This window comes from Anomaloglossus baeobatrachus, chromosome 2 (genome assembly GCF_048569485.1).
Source record: "Anomaloglossus baeobatrachus isolate aAnoBae1 chromosome 2, aAnoBae1.hap1, whole genome shotgun sequence".
Taxonomy (NCBI): domain Eukaryota; kingdom Metazoa; phylum Chordata; class Amphibia; order Anura; family Aromobatidae; genus Anomaloglossus; species Anomaloglossus baeobatrachus.
The window spans coordinates 736,933,055-736,952,983 of NC_134354.1; the positions used below are offsets into that span (position 1 = coordinate 736,933,055).

General features: G+C 47.4%; 1 protein-coding gene across 2 annotated transcripts in view; it reads left to right on the forward strand.

Moving 5' to 3' along the window:
- Nucleotides 1-830: 830 nt before the first annotated feature.
- The window catches only part of LATS2 (large tumor suppressor kinase 2), a 92,689-nt gene continuing 73,590 nt past the window's right edge, over nt 831-19,929 (forward strand). The window contains exon 1 of one of the 2 annotated variants that reach the window (XM_075337397.1): nt 831-994. The gene's annotated coding sequence lies outside the window, so the exon portion shown is untranslated. Of the gene's footprint in view, nt 995-16,714; nt 16,841-19,929 lie in introns of those variants that run through there. The other variant, XM_075337398.1, reaches the window with a different exon arrangement.

Sequence of the window (19,929 nt, forward strand, 5' to 3'; positions counted from 1 at the left end):
CGGTCGCCGCATGCGGTATTTTCCACTGCGCATGCTCAGTAGCATGCCGCAACCGGAAAAAACCGGACCGGCCGCATGTAAAAACTGATGCAAAGGATGCGGTGTTTTCACCGCATCCGTTGCATAGTTTTCACAGCCGGATTGAGCCGCAGGGCTCAAACCGGATGTGTGAAAGTAGCCTTAGTCTGGTGAGCTGAATACCTTTTCTTTTTTCTCTTTTAGTATCAAAAACAATGCAGCTTTATTTAAAACATGACATACCAAAAAGAGACAAAAACTGCAGCTTCAAAAACACAGTAAAAAAAAACCAAAACATAAGTACCTAATTGACATACTATGTACAGAAAATGGCTCAGAAATTCTGGAACATCAAAAACTAGCCAAAAGCTCATTGTGGGAATATAGCCTAAAGATCCTGTACAAACCATCATGTGAACAATCCACTGCGATATCTGCAGCAGCACACGCACAGACACACGCACAGACACAGACACACGCACAGACACACGCACAGACACAGACACACGCACAGACACACGCACAGACACAGACACACGCACAGACACACGCACAGACACAGACACACGCACAGACACACGCACAGACACACGCACAGACACACGCACAGACACACGCACAGACACAGACACACGCACAGACACACGCACAGACACACGCACAGACACACAGACAGACACAAACGCTCACGTGACTGATCACATGACCATCAGAGGTCTAGGATCTTGCATCTACCCTTAGTGGAGGCACTGCCTCCTTTCAGCCTCCTCCAATGCTCAGGAGGCAGTGAAATGACGCAGGCAGCACTGGACACGTGATCACAATGGAATGCAAACAATGCAGTGAACGTCCAAGTCTGTCCTGCTGTTCTGTGTCTCTGTGCTGTGAGGGGAGACCGGAGAGGAGACCCCCAGGAACCCATATCCAACAGCGGCAGCAGCAACGTGGACCGTAACCAGCCACGACTGAGAAACCGGTAATAACCCATGTCCCCTCCTACATTCCTCCCAGAAGACACATGTACAGCGTGCCCAGGACACGTAATATCAGGCATAGTTAGCAGGCAGGGCATGCAGCATGAATGCTGGGGGAGCCTGCAAAAATATATCTCTTTGTACCGTGTTCGCCAGTAGATAGAAAAAAAAATAGTAAAAATTGAGAGTCCTCAGTGGGTGATACCTTTTAATAGCTAACTGAAAAGAGGATGACAAACAGAAAGCTTCCAAGAATACTTGGGTCTCTTCATCAGGCTGGTTCATTGCATCATTAGCACAGGGGAAGCATTCAGCATCTACACTCCATCTGCAATGCCAGAGAGAGCATGTAGAATTAGTAATGGGTAAGTAGTACTAGTGGGGGGCATGCAGCATTAATATTGGGCAAGCAGTGCTAGTGGGGGAATGCAGCATTAATACTGGGCAAACAGTGCTAGTGGGGGGCATGTAGAATTAATATCGGGCAAGCAGTGCTAGTGGGGGCATGCAGCATTAATATTGAGCAAGCAGTGCTAATGGGGCATGCAGCATTAATACTGGACAAGCAGTGCTAGTGGGGGGCATGCAGCATTAATACTGGACAAGCAGTGCTAGTGGGGGACATGCAGCATTAATATTGGGCAAGCAGTGCTAGTGGGGGTGTGTCGCCCGGGGACCAGGGGTACTCAGATCCGGGCCACGAGGTCACTTCTGTGGGTATCATGGTAGCGTGACCCGGTCTGTGATCCCAGGCTCCACAGTAAAAGGGGGGGATTGTTAAGGGAGATTGTCCGTGACGCCACCCACGGTTGTGGTGATTGTATGGACACCACCGCTGCTCTGTATGGGGATCCCGGGAGTGGTAACAGGGAGCAGCAAAGTTGTTGGTTCTCCCCTCCGTGGGTAGGGGGTAGTTGTCCCGGGGCCCGGTGATGGGGTAAGCAGGGAGCAGGGCGCAGTGCTGCGGTGCGGTGCCTGAGGGCACGGGCGTACTCACAAGTAGTTCACACAGAGTCACTGGTAACTAGGAATCGCCGGTGTCTGCAGCCTTCGGTACGGGGGTGTTAGTGTCCCACACACGGTGCAGCAGCTCCTGTTGTTCTTTCCCTGCAGCCAGATGCCCTTCTCTCCACTCTCTTCCTCCTTCTCCTCAGCCGGAAACTGGGAATACACTCCCCTGCAGTGATCCGGGTCACCCAGGTACCGGGGGGCCACTACCCTGCCCGGCTACCTCTGGCCCCTTCCTCACTCACAGCCTGTCCCGGCCCTCTCGGAGCACGCTTCACTATCAGCCTGGGAGCTACAACTCCAGACTCCTCTTCTGTCTGTCTCTCCATACACTCTGCTCCAGCCCCTCCCCTCTGCTCTGCTTTTCTCTTACCCTGGGGGATGTGGTTTGTCTTGCTGCACCGGTGTGGGATCAGATTACCAAGGAGGATTAACTCTTTCTGTGACAACCTGGCTTTGCCAGGGCGTCACACACCCCATTGGTAAAACACGGCCCATCCTCGAGCCGTGTAGGCACCAACATTTATTAAAACTGGAAAAAAGGAAAAATAAACACATTACAATCATACATCTTCCCACATCGGGAGGTACGTTTTCTTAACTCTAAACTGTTCTGCCGCCCCCACCTGCTGTATAGATGGCCTCCTCCTGAACTTGAGGGCGCTCAACAGGGGTGACAGTCCATAAAACAGTCAACTTTTTAACTTGTGGGTAGCCGTCCATGCTCCACTACCGCTGCCGCTGTCGCCACTCCCAGTACGGGGCACGGGTTCCGTGCTCTGCCTCCTGCTCAGAAGCCAGGCCCACTTGGATGCCCTCGGCGCCGGCTACAACCGGCCTCGCTAACTGCCGAGGGCTCGATCTCTCACTGGCCTGCTCCTCCTCTCTGCAGGTGCACTCCGGCTGCTCCACAGCCGTGGCGGGGTACCTGGGAGCGGCTGGCGCCACATCTGGGGCAGACTTCCAATCGGGTGCCACCTCCGTTGCGGCCGGGCGGACTGCCGGAGCCGACGTCATCACCGTGGCGGCTGGGCGGACTGCCGGAGCCGGGTAAGATGTCATCGGGGTTGCGGCTACTGCTTGTCCAGGAACGGAATTAAGCAAAGTCCTGGCGTCCCTGCCTTTACAGTCCTGGTCACATAAACTGCGGTTCCTTCTTCCTGCTCCCCCTTGGTACTCGGGAGCAGTCCTTCCAGCAACTTTTAAAGTTTTCCTTTCGCTTCCGGTCCTCCAGAGCTTCACTTCCGCCCGCGTTCTCAGGGGCGGAGCCTCTTTTTCGTGCCCACCGCTTGGGGAAGAAGGCGCTGGGTGGGAGATTTTCGCGCCCAAAATGGCGGCAAAGATGGCGACTTTCAAAATTTTCGCAGCGGAGTACCGCTGACAGTCCAGAATATGGCGCACTTCCTCCAGGTAACTGGATGGGTTCGATCCTGTTCGTGACGCCAAATGTGTCGCCCGGTGACCAGGGGTACTCAGATCCGGGCCACGAGGTCACTTCTGTGGGTATCACGGTAGCGTGACCCGGTCTGTGATCCCAGGCTCCACAGTAAAAGGGGGGGATTGTTAAGGGAGATTGTCCGTGACGCCACCCACGGTTGTGGTGATTGTATGGACACCACCGCTGCTCTGTATGGGGATCCCGGGAGCGGTGACAGGGAGCAGCAAAGTTGTTGGTTCTCCCCTCCGTGGGTAGGGGGTAGTTGTCCCGGGGCCCGGTGATGGGGATAAGCAGGGAGCAGGGCGCAGTGCTGCGGTGCGGTGCCTGAGGGCACGGGCGTACTCACAAGTAGTTCACACAGAGTCACTGGTAACTAGGAATCGCCGGTGTCCGCAGCCTTCGGTACGGGGGTGTTAGTGTCCCACACACGGTGCAGCAGCTCCTGTTGTTCTTTCCCTGCAGCCAGATGCCTTTCTCTCCATTCTCTTCCTCCTTCTCCTCAGCCGGGAACGGGGAATACACTCCCCTGCAGTGATTCGGGTCACCCAGGTACCGGGGGGGCCACTACCCTTCCCGGCTACCTCTGGCCCCTTCCTCACTCACAGCCTGTCCCGGCCCTCTCGGAGCACGCTTCACTATCAGCCTGAGAGCTACAACTCCAGACTCCTCTTCTGTCTGTCTCTCCATACACTCTGCTCCAGCCCCTCCCCTCTGCTCTGCTTTTCTCTTACACTGGGGGATGTGGTTTGTCTTGCTGCACCGGTGTGGGATCAGATTACCAAGGAGGATTAACTCTTTCTGTGACAACCTGGCTTTGCCAGGGTGTCACAGGGGCATGCAGCATTAATATTGAGCAAGCAGTGCTAATGGGGCATGCAGCATTAATATTGGGCAAGCAGTGCTAGTGGGGGGCATGCAGCATTAATACTGGACAAGCAGTGCTAGTGGGGGCATGCAGCATTAATACTGGGCAAGCTGTGCTAGTGGGGCAAATGCAGCATTAATACTGGGCAAGCAGTGCTAGTGGGGGCATGCAGCATTATTACTGGGCAAGCAGTGCTAGTGGGGGGCATGCAGCATTAATATTTGGCAAGCAGTGCTAGAGAGAGTATGCAGCATTATTACTGGGCAAGCAGTGCTAGTGGGGGGCATGCAGCATTATTACTGGGCAAGCAGTGCTAGTGGGGGGCATGCAGCATTAATATTTGGCAAGCAGTGCTAGAGAGAGTATGCAGCATTATTACTGGGCAAGCAGTGCTAGTGGGGGGCATGCAGCATTATTACTGGGCAAGCAGTGCTAGTGGGGGGCATGCAGCATTAATATTTGGCAAGCAGTGGTAGAGAGAGTATGCAGCATTATTACTGGGCAAGCAGTGCTAGTGGGGGGCATGCAGCATTCCAGGGCAAGTAGTGCTGTATGGGGCATGCAGCATCAGTACTCACTTAGCAATGCTAAAGGGGGCATTTCACATTAATACTAGGCAATCAATGCTAGAGGGAGGCAAGCAACGCTATAAGGGCAAAGTAGGATTAGGAGTAGTCAAACAATGGGCTAGAGGAGCAAAACATGATTAAGGCTATGTTCGCACGTTGCGTTTTTTTCCGCGTTTCTGCAGCGTTTTTAGCAGCAGCGTTTTTGCGCTAAAACGCATGCGTTTTTGATTGCCAGCAAAGTCTATGGGAAAAGCAGAAATCCTGTCTGCACTTTGCTTTTTTTTCTGCAGCGTTTAATTTGCATATTTGTGGTCAAAAACCATGCTGAAAAAGAAGCAGCATGTCAGTTGTTTTTGCCATTTCTGCAGCGTTTCCTTAACATTGGAGTCAATGAGAAATGGCAAAAAGCAACCAAAATCACAATTCCTGCGTTTTTCATGCTTTTTACCTGCTTTTCCACTGCGTTTTTGGCTCCAAAAACGCATGCTTTTCTGGCCAAAAATTAATGGGTTCTAATGTTCCTTTACACACACACAATAACCGAAAATTTAAATGTTAAAATATTATAAACTTCACCTATTTTTCTGATAAAATGTGCATAACCACTATTTTTGAATTAAGAATGATAATTTTCCATATATTTTTATTAAAAGTTAATTTTATACTTTTTTTCTCTTTTTTCATTCTTTTTGTCTATTGCAACTTTATTTCTCAGTGTCTTGATCTACAAAACGCATCTGCAGAAACGCAGGTGAAAACGCAGGTAAAAAGCGCTAAAAACGCGGCAAAAACACATGCGTTTTTAGCGCTAAAAAATGGTCAAAAGCCATTTGGTCAAAAACCAAGGGAAGGAAAACGTGCAGAATAAACTGCAGGTACTCAGACGCAACGTGCGCACATAGCCTAACAGTGGGTAATGCTGGGCATGCAGCAATAAAATCCTGAATATGGGACCCTCTATATACATTTATTAGGGCTCAATATATGGTACATGATATGGATATCTAACTTGGAAAACACTATATAGCCGTTAAAAAAAAAAAAAAAAAAAAATAGATTTTGGGTTTTTTTCTTCTTCACTTTCACCAGTATTTTTTATTTGTATATATATTATTTAATTTCTTTTTTTTTTTACTACTTATAAAACATGAAAAAAACCTGCCCCCCCAAAAAAAATTGGCTTCAGTAGCCATATTCCGACAGCCATAACTTTTTTAATTTTTTGGGGGGTTGATTGAATTGTATGAGGACTAGTTTTTTTGTGGTACAATTTAAGGCCTGTGCCACACATCCGTGCTGCCGGCACGTGTTTGTCATTTTTTACACGTACCGGCGGCACGGAGACACTTTAACCAATGCTACCCTATTGTAGCAGGCACACACACGTAAAACCACACGGAACGTGTGTCCGTGTGCGTTTGTACGTGTGTGCGATTTTCAAAGCGCTGACATGTCAGTGTTTTCTCCGGCAGCACGGGTGTTACACGGCCCGCACCCGCACCACACGGGTGTAGTGTGGATGCGGTCCCGTGTGACACGCGCCGGAGAAAACACACATGTCAGTGAAAAAAAAAAAAAACATTAACTCACCTTCTCCAGCCCTCCTGTCTCTGCCGCTGCTGCCTCTTGCTGCCGACCGCCGCTCATTATTCTCATTGAATATTCACTTCACTGCCTGGCAGCAGCAGCAGCGGGGAGACGGGAGGGCTGGAGACCGAGGATCAGCACCACGGACAGCACCGCGGACGTCAGGAAGGACCAGGTGAGTATAATAATTACTGATTCTACGTGTGCTATCGCGGATAGCACACGTAGAACACACGTGTCACGCACGTACCAGAGACACGTACTTACCTGCACACAACACGCAGGGAAAATACGTGTCTCTCGGCACGTGCGTGAAATTCACGTGAGTGTGGCAGAGGCCTAAATGTTTCATTGGTGTTATTAGAGGTCTATATGACTATCTGATCTCTTTTTACCCCATTTTTTGGGGAGAAAAGAGAAGTGATAAAAAACAGTGATTTTGCCATTTCAGAATTTTTCGGGATTGTTCACTTTATATGATAGGTATTGCAATATTTTATTAGCACCAAAAATTGTTCACATGGCAAAAGCAAATACATTACTTTATCATATTTTTACGTTTTGATATTTACGGTATGTTTTGGATAAAAGAAGGTGGGAAAAGTGATTTAAACATATATATATATATATATATATATATATATATATATATATAAAATTAGTGTATGTATATATTTTTTTTTGTTTTTAGTTAAATCTGTGGTGGCTTTATTGTTTATATACTACACTGCACTACTATAGAATTGCTCCCTATGGCATAATTACTGATTCCATTACATGGCAATAGGAGACAGACAGAGTGGATACCTTGTATTATTAACCTTTTAACTGCCACTGTCATAATTGACAGCAGCATCTAAGCAGTTAAGGGTGCTTTACACGCTGCGACATTGCTAACAATATATCGTCGGGGTCACGGTGTTTGTGACGCACATCCAGCGTCGTTAGCGACATCGCAGCGTGTGACACCAAGGAGCGACGATCAACGATCGCAAAAACGGCAAAAATCGTTGATCGTTGACACGTCACTCCTTTTTATAATATCGTCAGTGGTGCATGCCGCTGGTTGTTCGTCGTTCCTGCGGCACCACACATCACTATGTGGGACACCGCAGGAACGACGAATATCTCCCTACCTGCGTCCACCGGCAATGCGAAAGGAAGGAGGTGAGCGGTATGTTCCGGCCGCTCATCTCTGCCCCTCCTCTGCTATTGGATGGCCACTTAGTGACGCCGCTGTGACGCTGTGAAGAAGGGATTGTTCGGCGGTCACAGCGACGTCGCTGACCAGGTATGTGCGTGTGACGCTGCTGTAGCAATATTGTTCACTACAGCAGCGATCACGAAATGTCGCAGGAACAACGGGGGCGGGTACTATCGCTCGCAACATCGGTAGCAATCGCTAGCGATGTCGCAGCTTGTAAAGCACCCTTTAGACCGTTGCGATCAGAACTTGTCCCGATTACAGTAGTTACTCTCAAATGTATGTCTTACCCCATTGACGTGTATGATAATCGACTGCAATACCAGACACTGCCTCAAGATGAGTGGCGGTGTTTCTGCAAAATTGTTAATCATTGACTGTCCACTGAACTGCATGTATTGGCAGCTAGGGGGTTGTGTGTGTCCCATTCCAATCACCAATGTTCTCTCTACCTGGGTAATGCCAGTTAAGCCGTGTTCAAATGTGGAGTAGGTGTTTCAAGACATTTGATGTGGATTCTGCTTTGTAGACACTCACATCAATGCATGGGAGTGAGGTTTAGAAGATTTTATCGCTATGCTGCAGGTTTTCCTTGCTTGGCCGCAGATCTCACCTACCTTTTTAAATGTATGGCATTGAATTTGGGGGAATTCCTAAACACTCCTACAGCTAAAAGAAGCAACCTCAACCAGAGGATTGTTATGTGCGCAATTTCTGGGCAAAACTGTGCTCTGTAAATATGGGGAATTTTAAAGTGGCCTTGATTAGCCATTATTATTGGTGTTGACTGTTGAGGTGTATTCATACGTCGCCGTTTTATTGTCATTGTGAAGTCACCGCAGATGCTGTGACATCTCCACATGGCTGCTATGTGTTACTATGCCATGATAAATTGGCCAGATCGGCCCCTTTTATTACTAAAAAATACAATTAAATAACCATTTAGATAAACGCAAGGGAGGTTCTTGGAGCCCTGAAACCTGCCGAACACCAAATATTATTTATCAAACCATCCAGCATTTTCACCCCCAGTCGCAACCACAAGCTCGGGGGCACCTCCGTTGCCGGAAACCTTGTACCTAACCGACTCTCAGGGGACCCCACCCTGGAGAGCCCCCAAATCCGCCAGGCAATTACCATTCCGGAATAAACGAGGGAGGGTTGGGTCCCATCCATCCGATGTACCAACCCCCCCCACCCCAACATTTCCACCAACTCCAAGAACATCCCTCGCCACCGCTCGCAGAAATTACCCGAAAACACAACGGTAAAAGACAGTTACCCCAGCTCCTGCCCCACAAAAGATTGAAATGTAGGGCAGGAGGGCAGGACCTTCTCTGTTGGTGCCTTGCGCCGATATAGTGACACCCCCTCTCACCTGGACATATATATAACACCCCACCCCTTCTAGCCTCCCCTGACCCTATTAACCCACGCTTTAAACTATTGAGCCCACAAAAGCCTGCTCTTCCCCTTCAGCTAAATTAACCCCTTGGTTGCCCTGCAAAGGAGAGCCATGGGTCACTACACCCATGGCTCTGGCTCCATTCTGCCTTTAGATGGTCGTCAAATATTGAGCCATAGAGTACACAATCACAGGCTAAAAAAACCCCTGCAAAATGGGAATACTGGATGGGGCTCATCGACCGCATATTTTTCATTTTTGCGGCGTTCCCAAACGATATGTTACCAGTATCCCTCGGAGAGGGACTTTTAATTGGATTTCAGTGAAAAATGGCATATACATATCATGAGATCTTGTGGGCCAACCCTGTAGACAAAATTACAGTGCAAACTATTTGGCCTGTAAATGTTCAGCCCCGATAGAAGATATAGTACAGTCATGGCCAAAAGTTTTGAGAATGACACCAAAATTATATTTTCACATGATCTGTTGCCCTCTGGTTTTTAATTGTTTGTCTGATGTTTACATCACACACAGAAATATAATTGCAATCATATTATGAGTACCAAAACGTTATATTGACAGAATGAGTTAATGCAGCAAGTCAATATTTGCAGTGTTGACCCTTCTTCTTCAGGACCTCTGCAGTTCTCCCTGGCATGCTCTCAATCAACTTCTGGACCAAATCCTGACTGATAGCTGTCCATTCTTGCATAAGCAATGCTTGCATTTTGCCAGAATTTGTTGGTTTTTGTTTGTCCACCCGTTTCTTGATGATTGCCCACTCCTTGAAGTTCTTGATGATGCGATAGATTGTTGACTGAGGTGCAATCTTTGTAGCTGCGATACTCTTCCCTGTTAGGCCATTTTTGTGCAGAGCAATGATGGCTGCACGTGTTTCTTTAGAGATAACCATGGTTAACTGAAGAGAAACAATGATACCAAGCACCAGCCTCCTTTTAAAGTGTCCAGTGGTGTCATTCTTACTTAATCATGAGTGATTGATCGCCAGCCCTGTCCTCATCAACACCCACACCTGTGTTAATGGAACAATCACTAAAACAATGTTAGTTACTCCTTTTAAGGCAGGAATGCAATGATGTTGAAATGTGTTTTGGGGGTTAAAGTTCATTTTCTTAACCAATATTGACTTTGCAAGTAATTGCTCTTAAGCTGATCACTATTTATGACATTCTGGAGTATATGCAAATTGCCATTAGAAAAACTTAAGCAGTAGACTTTGTAAAAATTAATATTTGTAGCATTCTCAAAACTTTTGTCCATGACTGTAGATGAATAATAATAATAATAATAATCTTTATTTCTATAGCGCCAACATATTCCGTAGCGCTTTACAATTCAGGAGGATCATATACAAACAAGTAACAGTTATAGAAATACAATATTTAGAGGGGAAAAAAAATACAACCCTGCTCGTGAGAGCTTACAATCTACAATGAGATGGGGGGAGAGGCAAGGTTCAAGTGCTTATTTACAATGACAATCCAACCATCTCACGGAAATGGGGCTGGATAATGGTTTCCTGGACCAGTGGGCCCGAGCCTTGAGATGCCTTTGGGTGCCATGGAGTTTGATGTGGAGCTATGTTGTGAGAGGTTGTAGAGGGACTATGTGAATCGAATCTGATTAGGGAGTGTGATAGGCCGCCCTAAAAAGATGCGTCTTTAGGGTGCGTCTGAAGCTGAGTAAGTTGTGATTTGTCCTAACTTCTTGGGGTAGAGCGTTCCAGAGGGTTGGTGCAGCTCGGAAGAAGTCTTGGATCCGGGAGTGGGAGGTTCGAATTAGTGTGGATGTTAGTCGAAAGTCGCTTGCAGAGCGTAGAGAACGGGTGGACTGATAGACAGAGAGGAGGGTGGAGATGTAGGGGGGTGCTGCACTGTGGAGAGCTTTGTGGGCGAGAACAAGCAGTTTGAATTGGATCCTATGATATATGGGCAGCCAGTGCAATGACTGGCACAGAGCAGAGGCATCCGAGTAGCGGTTAGCCAGATAGGTGACCCTGGCTGCTGCATTAAGGATTGACTGTAGAGGAGAGAGTCTAGTTAGGGGGAGACCAATTAATAGAGAGTTACAGTAGTCCAAGCGAGAGTGGATCAGGGCCACGGTGAGGGTTTTTGTCGTTTCCATTGTGAGAAAGGGGCGGATTCTAGAGATGTTCTTGAGGTGCAAGCGGCAGGTGCGGGCAAGAGATTGTATGTGGGAGGTGAAGGAGAGATCAGTGTCAAGTATAACCCCCAGGCAGCGGGCTTGCGGCCTAGGACTTATCGTTGTGCCACACACAGAGAGGGAGATGTCAGGTTGAGGAAAGTTGGAAGATGGAGGGAAAAGAAGAAGTTCAGTTTTGGAAAGGTTAAGTTTCAGATAGAGAGCAGACATGACATTGCAAACTGCAGTCAGGCAGTCACTGGTGTTCTGTAGTACAGCGGGGGTGAGCTCAGGGGAGGAGGTGTATAGCTGTGTGTCATCAGCATAAAGATGGTACTGAAAGCCAAATCTGCTGATGGTCTGACCAATTGGGGCAGTGTAGAGGGAGAAAAGAAGAGGGCCAAGGACTGAACCTTGAGGGACCCCAACAGTGAGAGGAAGAGGAGAAGATGTGGAGCCAGCAAATGATACACTGAATGAGCGGCCAGAAAGATAGGAAGAGAACCAGGAAAGAACAGTGTCCTTTAGGCCGATAGAGTGGAGCATAGAGAGAAGGAGATGGTGGTCAACAGTGTCAAAGGCAGCAGAAAGGTCAAGAAGAATAAGCAGAGAGTGGTCACCGTTACGTTTTGAACTACGTGTATGTATGTAAAACACTTCTACTAAGGCTGCACATGGTATTTGATGAGTTTTTTACCTCAATATTTGTAAGGCCATGTGCATTTGAGTTTTTACCTCAGTATTCGTAAGCCAAAACCAGAAGGGGGTAATAAATGCAGAGGTGATGCCCATGTTTCTATTATACTTTCCCTCTGATTGTTCCACTCCTGGTTTTTTCTTACAAATACTGAGGTAACAAAACTCACCAAATACTCAACGTGTCCATGTGGCTTTAAAGGTTATTCATAGCGTGTGTGTCGCGGGCGGAGGGGTCGCGCTCGCCACGCTCGGGTCCGGGGATTCTGCTGCTGCTGCTTGGTGGCTCGAGCGGTGGGCGGACCCGGGGACTCGAGCAGCGCTCCTCACCCATGAGTGAAAAGGGATGGTTTGTTTGGGGAGATGGTTCGTGACGCCACCCACGGGACGTGGTGATGATGGCACCACCGCTGCTGGTGACGGGGATCCCGGGAGAGATGGTAGGGAGCAGCTAGGATGTTGTCCCCTCCGTGGGTAGGGGGTTGGTGATCCCGGGGCCCGGTGGTGTAACGGGGAGGCTGGATGGCTGGGGGTGCAGGGTTGCAGGGACAGCGCGGTGCCGCATGGCACTGGTGTACTCACTCAGACAATCAATGACAGAGTCCCTGGTAAACCAAACGGCCGGATGGACGGGTCCCGCAGCCGGCTGCAGTGTTGTTGTGCTCTCCCCGGACGGCTGATGGTGGCTGTCTTTCCCTGCACCTGTTAGAATGTTCTGACTCCTGTGGTTGCCCACCGGTAGTCCGCTCCCCGACGTATAGGTGCCGTAGGAACCCGTTTTGCCCGCAGGTGCTGACCCTTGGATCTCTAGCCTATGGCGGTGGCTGTATATCCTCTCGGTGTGGACTGTTGCCTTCTGTCGGGTCTTGGTTGTTAGGAAACCCCTGGGGTTCCTGCAGGGCCGGCGTCAACACGCGGCATACCCGGGCAAATGCCGGGGCCCTGGAGAGCCGGGGGGGCCCACTCGGCCTCATCAGTTCTGGTGCCCCTTGGCCGGGGCCCCCTCGCCTTAGTTCTGCTGCCCCCGGCCCGAGTTCCGGGGACCGCAGTCCTCGGCAGGAATCTGCAGCGCCGTCTCTTTAAGGCGCGCAGACTTCCTGGTTTGAACTTCATCTGTGGGCGGAGCTACCGACCGGCCTGCTCAGTCCCACAGATGAAGGAGGCGCAGTGCCAGCCAGCGACCCCCAGCACAGCTCTTCTCTCCGGCGCTGTGTGGGCCCCCTCTCCACCGTGACTTGAGCGGTATGTGCCCTCCCCGCCCCCCGATTTATGGGCCCAGGTGAGCTGTATGGGCTTCTCCCCCCTTAGGTGTATGCCCTGCCCCCCCGGTGCTGTATGTGCTGGCCCCTGGAGCTGTGTGTGGGCCCTCCAGAGCCGCGTGTGTGGGCCCCTCAGAGCCACGTGTGTGTCTGTATGTATGCAGCAGAGCTATGTATGTCTGTATGTAGCAGAGCTATGTGTGTATGTATGTAGCAGAGCTATGTGTATGTATGTAGCAGATTCATGTATGTTTGTAGCAGAGCCATGTGTGTATGTATGTATGTATGTAGCAGAGCTATGTGTATGTATGTAGCAGATTCATGTATGTATGTAGCAGAGCTATGTGTGTATGTATGTATGTACCAGAGCTATGTGTGTATGTATGTATGTAGCAGAGCTATGTATGTAGCAGAGCTATGTGTGTATGTATGTAGCAGAGCTATGTGTGTATGTATCCAGCAGAGCTGTGTGTGTCTGTATGTATGTATCTAGCAGAGTTGTGTTGTGTGTGTCTGTATGCATGTATGATGTGTATCTATGTATGTCAGTGTATATGACTGTATAGATGTCAGTTCTATACGTATTTTTGTGAGTTTGTCTTTAAATATGTATATGTATGTGTACGTATGTGTGTGTCTGCGTGTGGATGGGGCCCACCGGGACTCTTCTGCCCGGGGCCCACAAAAACCTGGAGCCGGCCCTGGGTTCCTGTCACACTCGGATTTGACTATTGTCGGCGGCTCCAAGCCTGGTCCGGGTCCGATGGCCCTGCCTGTGTGCTTAGCTTCACTCCGCTCCCCGGTTCGGTACCGGCGGGCCAACGCCTGACCCCGGTCCTACGGCTCTGCAGAGATTCACTAACTCCTGCAGACGGCCACCACCGTCTGCCAACCTTGCTGTCAGTGCCTGGGCTCCTACCCAGGCACACGCAGACGTTTTACTCCTCTCACTTTCACCTAAACTAATCTGTCTTGTTTTCCCGCCTCCAGGCCTGTGAACTCCTCGGTGGGTGGGGCCAACCGCCTGGCTCTGCCCCACCTGGTGTGGACATCAGACCCTGGAGGGAAGCAACAAGGGTTTTTGTCTGACTGGTGTAACTGTCTAGTGTAGGGGGTGTGTATGGTGTTATGTCTGTGACTACCTGGCTAGTCCAGGGCGTCACATGTGCACACAGGGTGGAAAATCTCATTGTTAAGATTTTACGAAATTGCTGTGGATCATATTTGCTGTGATGGACAATTTGTGCTGTAAAGTCAAAATTAAAATGTGCCGCAGGTCCTATGTGTACATACCCCTATACTGGATGTCTGGATGATTTCCTACTGATGTACGCCATGATTCATAGGTTGTTCAAAGTCTATTATTTTAGAAGAATCTATATCTAGATAACTATTAGTGATGAGCGAGCACTCCCATGCTCGGGTGCTCTGTACTCGAATCGAGCAGTTGGATGCTCGGATGGTCGTGACTCAAGTATCGAATATAATAGAAGTCAATGGAGAACTTGAGCATTTTTTCATTAGAGGAGACCCCACAGATGCTCAATGGGGTTTAGGTCTGGAGACATGCTTGGCCAGTCCAGAACCTTTAGTCTCAGTGTCTTTAGCAAGGCACTGGTGATCTTGGAGGTGTATTTGGGGTCATTATCATGTTGAAATATTGGAGCAAGTCCAGGGAAGAGCAACCAAGATGGTAGAAGGTCTGCAAACCATATCATATGAAGAACGGCTAAAAGAACTAGGAATGTTTAGTTTGCAAAAAAAGAAGGCTGAGAGGAGACTTAATAGCGGTCTACAAATATCTGAAAGGAAGTCACAGTGCAAAGGGAACCACCCTATTGTCATTAGCACAAGGAAGTACAAGAAGCAATGGCATGAAACTAAAAGGAAGAAGATTCAGATTAAACAGTAGGAAAAACTTTCTGACAGTGAGAGCAGTCATAGAGTGGAATGGGCTACCACGGGAGGTAGTGAGGCAATCATAGAGTGGAACAGGCTACCGCGGGAGGTAGTGAGCTCTCCATCAATGGAAATCTTCAAGGGACCCTGTATAAACATATAGCTGGGATGATTTAGGAAAACCTGCACTCACAGGGGGTTGGACACGATGGCCCCTAAGGTCCCCTCCATCTCTACAATTCTATGATTCTATGAAATACTGTCCTGCAGCCCAGTTTCTGAAGGAAAGGAATCATGCTCTGGTTCAGTATGTCACAGTATATGTTGGCATTCATTGTTTCCTGAATGAATTGTAGCTCCCATCCACTGGCAACACTCATGCAGCTCCAAACCATGACACTCCCACCACTATGCCTGACTGTAAGCAACACACTTTGTACTCCTCACCTGGTTGCCGCCATACACAGTTGACACCATCTGAACCAAATAAGTTTTATATTGGTCTCATAAGACTACAGGACATTGTTCCAGTAATCCATTTCCTTACTCTGCTTGTCTTCAGCAAACTGTTTGAGGGCTTTCTTGTGCATCATCCTTAGAAGAGGCTTCTTTCTGGGATGAGAGCCATGCAGGCTAGTTCGATGCAGTGTGAAGGCCTGAGCACTGACAGGCTGTCCCCCCCCCACCCCCTACACCCCTGTAACCTCTGCTGCAATGAATGCTGGTAGCACTCATACATCTAATTTGAAAGACGACCTTTAGATATGATGCTGAGCACGTGCACTCGACTTCTTTTGTCAACCTATTCTGGCCTTTTATGAATGGAACCTGTCTTGTTAAACCACTGTATGGTCTTGGCCACCGTGCTGGATCTCAGTTCCAGAGTGTTGGCAATCTTCTTATAGTCTTGGCCATCTTTATGTAGAGCAACAATTCTTTTTTCAGATCCTCAGAGAATTCTTTGTCATGACGAGCCTTATTGAACTTTCAGTGACCAGTAGGAGAGAGTGTGTGAGCGATAACACCAAATTTACCACTCCTGCTCTCCATTCACACTTGAGACCTTGTAACACTAATGAGTCACATGACACCTGGAAGGGAAAATGGCTAATTGGGCACAATTTGGTCATTTTCACTTAGGGGTGTACTTACTTTTGTTGCCAGCAGTTTAGACATTAATGGCTGTGATATTTAGAGGGCACCACGTTTAACCTGTTATACAAGCTGTACATTGACTACTTTACATTGAATCAAAGTGGCAGCTCTTCAGTGTTGTCCCATCAAAGGGTATAATAAAATATTTTCAAAACTGTGAGGGGTGTACTCACTTTTTTAATATACTGTGTATAGTTTATGTGTCCTAATCGTATACGCATGGACTGTGGTTTCTTAAAAAAAAAATTCCAAAACACAATAATAAGTTAGTGTGCTCGCCCGGGCCCCGTTCATTCCTGCTGCATGAGATGCACATGGGGATTTTTTTTTCCTCTCCTAAGAGTCTCTAATCGGACTGTAAATTCTCCCCAGCTTGGAATGTGCCTCTGTGACTGAGTAGTTGACGCCAAGAGGAAAGAGGAGGAGGTGAAGGAGGAACTTTAAGCAACTTCCCAAAGAGAAAGGAGGTGTCCTGTTCCTCGGATTTTCTTCCCCTACTCTGTCACATAGAAGTCTCTTCATAGCGTCCCTCTATGGAGGAAACTACCATGCCATTAACTGGAAAGTGGTACAGCCAAGGCTGGGAGGCGAGCCAAGGTAACGTGTACGAGGTAGTTTACTCTCTCTTGTTCTGTTCGCCACGTTTGAAACCAATTTGTCAACACTCCGGACACGTCCTCGGACTGCTTAACTCCATTAACAGCAGGGTGTCATGAGGCCACTTTTACGTGGAGCAGAGTAAACAGGTTGAGGTTGTTTAAGGCTTGTATGAGAAGAATGTAAGGTGATTAGGAAAGCCGAGAGTAGCCTTTTTATGGATTTTGGGAAGAGGTAACGTGGTCCTGGTCTACTTAAGATCTGAAAACCGATGAAAATTAGAGTTGACTTCATACCTTGTTTCGAATGCTTTGGTACATTGGAGGCCACTTTTACATGGAGCAGAGTAAACAGGTTGAGGTTGTTTAAGACTTGTAAGATGATTCGGAAAGCCAAGAGTAGCATTTTTATGGATTTTGGGAAGAGCTAACGCAGTCCCGGTCCACTTAAGACCTGAAAACCGATGAGAATCATAGTTGACATCATGCCTTTCGACCACTTTGGTACGTTGGTGGCCACTTTTACATGGAGCAGAGTAAACAGGTTGAGGTTGATTAAGGCTTGTATGAGAAGAACGTAAGGTGATTAGGAAAGCCAAGAGTAGACTTTTGATAAATTTTAGGAAGAGGTAACGCAGTCCTGGTCCATTTAAGACCTGAAAACCCATAAGAATTAGAGTTGATATCATATCTTTTGATCGCTTTGGTATGTTGGAGGCCACATTTATGTGGAATAGAGTAAACAGGTGGAGGTTGTTTAAGGCTTGTAAGGTTATTAGGAAAGCCGAGAGTAGCCTTTTTATGGATTTTGGGAAGAGGTAACGCAATCCCGGTCCACTTAAGAACTGAATACCAACAGTTGACATCATGCCTTTCCACCGCTTTGGTACATTGGGACTTGTAGACCTTCAGCGTCACGTATTCCGCAGGCTTATTGTTCAGTTATATGGCGGTTATCATACTCGGTTGTAAAACATATGTGGATTTTTCTTCATAAAAAAAAATAATAAAAAATTAAATATAGTGCCTGACTCACAGGAATACGAGTCTAATCACACATCTATTCGAGTGACCACAGGTATGCGGACTTCTCTGACCCCTCTCAATACTGCAGAGTTGGCCGCTGTCCATTTTGGTCTTATAGCGTGGAAGGTGACGGCACTTTGTGATCCTGTTTTCATCAGATTTTAGCCCAGATGTGTTTTTAACCTGACCCTTTAACAAGCCCATGAAATACCTTGCATGGATGGAATTGGAAGAAGATGTGCACAGGCTTATCCCCGCTGTCTTGTACCGAAGGATGTCCGCAGCATATGTTCTTCATATTCCTTTCCAAGGCTTCAATTAAACATTTCCTTGCAGAGAAGCCGCCCCCGCAGTATATCCCTGATTGCCGCCGATATGATTTATTATTAATAGGGCACGTGACGAAAACAGGACAACGTCGAGCGCCGTCGCGCTTTACTTTGCTCTAATTATCGCACTTTTGTTCGCCGACCTGACTAGGACTAGAAGTGGATGGAGGATAACATGTATCTGCACGTGTGCTGTATTGTGCATTATTACCGCTACTTCATACAATACCGTTTAACATTTTTAATGTTTTGGTGACGTCTCATTTTACTAATGTGAAACCATAAAGGGACCAAACAGATTGAAAAATGAGTCAGATTTTCAGCAAATTAATGTGTTGTGACATATGGGTTCACTTACTTTATAGAGTGCAATGTGACTTTCTGTATTAAAAAAAGTAATTCTGAGCTGGAATTCCCCTTAGATCACATTTGCGCTCTTTTTTGGGGGAGATTTATAACCTACCGTATATAGTAGTTTGGAGGATAATAAACGATCGATTTTCAATGCTCGCAGTATAAATCTGTGTATTAGTCGCATTAAGTCACATTAAATGTGATATAAATACATATTTTATTCATTCTGGCGGAGTGTTAGAGTTGATGGGGCTGATATTTGATTCTTTGGTTATAATTCTAAGGCTGGCCACACGCATGACATAGTTTTTGGCCGAATGCATGTTTGGCTGACATCAATTCCTTTCCTATTCCGCCCGGCCCCATAAACATGCACACTCAGCTCAGCTAAGCATGCCTGTGTTGATAAATGAGTTTTCCAGGAATAAAAAAATACATTAATAAAATGTCAATAAAAATATATTCCTAATTGCTTTTTAAATTGGAAATCACACTCATTTTTTGAAGGAAGGTATTCACTATTGTGTATAAAAATCTTGTTACACTTATAGAAATTATCCTAGCATGTTAATAAGACAGATGTGTGTTTGTGTGAGCATGTGCAGTATAAGGCTCCGCCGCCTCCCTTCATCAAAATACACCCTTAGAGGCTATTCTCATCTAATACTGGAGATACCACTTGTGCTGAGGTAAAATTAGGCTGCTCACACTGCTATCCATCCTGTGTATTGTAAATACCAGTGTTGCTGAGGTAAGAAGAGGCTGCTCACATTGCTGTCCATCCTGTCTATATTGGAGATACTAGTGGTGCTGAGGTAAGAAAAGGCTGGCCACACTCCAGTCTAACATGTTGATCTGAACTAATACTGGAACTTAGGGGAGTGCTGAGGTAAGAAGAGACTGCTCACACTGCTGTCCACCCTGTCTACATAATGTAGTACTAGAGATATGAGTAGTGCTGAATTGAGGAAAAGATGCTCACACTGCTGTCCACCCTTCACACCGCTGTCCACCTTGTCTATATGATATAGTATTAGAAATATGAGCGGTGCTGAGGTGAGAAGATGCTACTCCCACTGCTGTTCATTCTGTCTAAATGATCTAGTACTAGAGAGATGAGTGATGCTAAGGTGAGGAGAGGTTGCTCATACTGCTGTCCAACCTGTCTTCATGATATTGTACTAGAGAAATGAGCAGTGCTGAGGTGAGGAGAGGCTGCTGCTACTGCTGTCTACCCTATCTGTACAATGTAGTAGTAGTAGTAGAGATATGAGCAGTACTGAGGTAAGGAGAGGCTGCTCACACTGCTGTCCATTCTGTCTATATGATCTAGTACTTGAGATATGAGTGATGCTAAAATGAAGAGAGGTTGCTCATACTG